General features: G+C 44.4%; 1 protein-coding gene across 5 annotated transcripts in view; it reads right to left on the bottom strand.

Moving 5' to 3' along the window:
* jarid2b (jumonji and AT-rich interaction domain containing 2b) overlaps window positions 1–2500 on the bottom strand; it is a 228595-nt gene that overhangs the window by 65600 nt on the left and 160495 nt on the right. The window lies entirely within an intron of this gene.

The following is a 2500-nucleotide window of genomic DNA, read 5'->3' as shown; positions in this document are numbered from 1 at the left end:
GTAACGTATTATTTTCGGGTCTCCCCATGTCTAGCATTAAAAGATTACAGTTGGTACAAAATGCGGCTGCTAGACTTTTGACAAGAACAAGAAAGTTTGATCACATTACGCCTGTACTGGCTCACCTGCACTGGCTTCCTGTGCACTTAAGATGTGACTTTAAGGTTTTACTACTTACGTATAAAATACTACACGGTCTAGCTCCATCCTATCTTGCCGATTGTATTGTACCATATGTCCCGGCAAGAAATCTGCGTTCAAAGGATTCCGGCTTGTTAGTGATTCCCAAAGCCCAAAAAAAGTCTGCGGGCTATAGAGCGTTTTCCGTTCGGGCTCCAGTACTCTGGAATGCCCTCCCGGTAACAGTTCGAGATGCCACCTCAGTAGAAGCATTTAAGTCTCACCTTAAAACTCATTTGTATACTGTAGCCTTTAAATAGACTCCCTTTTTAGACCAGTTGATCTGCTGTTTCTTTTCTTTTTCTTCTATGTCCCACTCTCCCCTGTGGAGGGGGTCCGGTCCGATCCGGTGGCCATGTACTGCTTGCCTGTGTATCGGCTGGGGACATCTCTGCGCTGCTGATCCGCCTCGACATCTCTGCGCTGCTGATCCGCCTCCGCTTGGGATGGTTTCCTGCTGGCTCCGCTGTGAACGGGACTCTCGCTGCTGAGTTGGAACCGCTTTGGACTGGACTCTCGCGACTGTGTTGGATCCATTGTGGATTGAACTTTCACAGTATCATGTTAGACCCGCTCGACATCCATTGCTTTCCTCCTCTCTAAGGTTCTCATAATCATTATTGTCACAGACGTCCCACTGGATCATTATTGTCACCGATGTCCCACTGGGTGTGAGTTTTCCTTGCCCTTATGTGGGCCTACCGAGGATGTCGTGGTGGTTTGTGCAGCCCTTTGAGACACTAGTGATTTAGGGCTATATAAGTAAACATTGATTGATTGATTGATTGATATATACATACATATATATATATATATATACATACATACATATATGTGTATACATGCATATATACATATGTATATAAACATATATACATATATGTATATATGTATATATACATATATACATATGTATATATACATATATATACCCCAAAAGGGAATAAGCGGTAGAAAATGAATGAATGAATGAATATACTCTACATGCCCCTAAAGCTGACCAACACGCCGGATTGTAGTCAGCTGGAGGCGTGTCTTAATGAAATTAAACAATGGATGTCCGCTAACTTTTTGCAACTCAACGCCAAAAAAACGGAAATGCTGATTATCGGTCCTGCTAGACACCGAACTCTATTTAATAATACAACTCTAACATTTGACAACCAAACAATTAAACAAGGCGACACGGTAAAGAATCTGGGTATTATCTTCGACCCAACTCTCTCCTTTGAGGCACACATTAAAAGCGTTACTAAAACGGCCTTCTTTCATCTCCGTAATATCGCTAAAATTCGCTCCATTCTGTCCACTAAAGACGCTGAGATCATTATCCATGCGTTTGTTACGTCTCGCCTCGACTACTGTAACGTATTATTTTCGGGTCTCCCCATGTCTAGCATTAAAAGATTACAGTTGGTACAAAATGCGGCTGCTAGACTTTTGACAAGAACAAGAAAGTTTGATCACATTACGCCTGTACTGGCTCACCTGCACTGGCTTCCTGTGCACTTAAGATGTGACTTTAAGGTTTTACTACTTACGTATAAAATACTACACGGTCTAGCTCCATCCTATCTTGCCGATTGTATTGTACCATATGTCCCGGCAAGAAATCTGCGTTCAAAGGACTCCGGCTTGTTGGTGATTCCCAAGGCCCAAAAAAAGTCTGCGGGCTATAGAGCGTTTTCCGTTCGGGCTCCAGTACTCTGGAATGCCCTCCCGGTAACAGTTCGAGATACCACCTCAGTAGAAGCATTTAAGTCTCACCTTAAAACTCATTTGTATACTGTAGCCTTTAAATAGACTCCCTTTTTGGACCAGTTGATCTGCTGTTTCTTTTCTTTTTCTTCTATGTCCCACTCTCCCCTGTGGAGGGGGTCCGGTCCGATCCGGTGGCCATGTACTGCTTGCCTGTGTATCGGCTGGGGACATCTCTGCGCTGCGGATCCGCCTCCGCTTGGATGGTTTCCTGGTGGCTCCGCTGTGAACGGGACTCTCGCTGCTGAGTTGGACCCGCTTTGGACTGGACTCTTGCGACTGTGTTGGATCCATTGTGGATTGAACTTTCACAGTATCATGTTAGACCCGCTCGACATCCATTGCTTTCCTCCTCTCTAAGGTTCTCATAGTCATTATTGTCACAGACGTCCCACTGGATCATTATTGTCACCGATGTCCCACTGGGTGTGAGTTTTCCTTGCCCTTATGTGGGCCTACCGAGGATGTCGTGGTGGTTTGTGCAGCCCTTTGAGACACTAGTGATTTAGGGCTATATAAGTAAACATTGATTGATTGATACACATACATACATACCCACACA

This window comes from Nerophis ophidion, linkage group LG08 (genome assembly GCF_033978795.1).
Source record: "Nerophis ophidion isolate RoL-2023_Sa linkage group LG08, RoL_Noph_v1.0, whole genome shotgun sequence".
NCBI classification, from domain to species: domain Eukaryota; kingdom Metazoa; phylum Chordata; class Actinopteri; order Syngnathiformes; family Syngnathidae; genus Nerophis; species Nerophis ophidion.
This window is presented reverse-complemented; position numbering and strand designations above follow the sequence as displayed.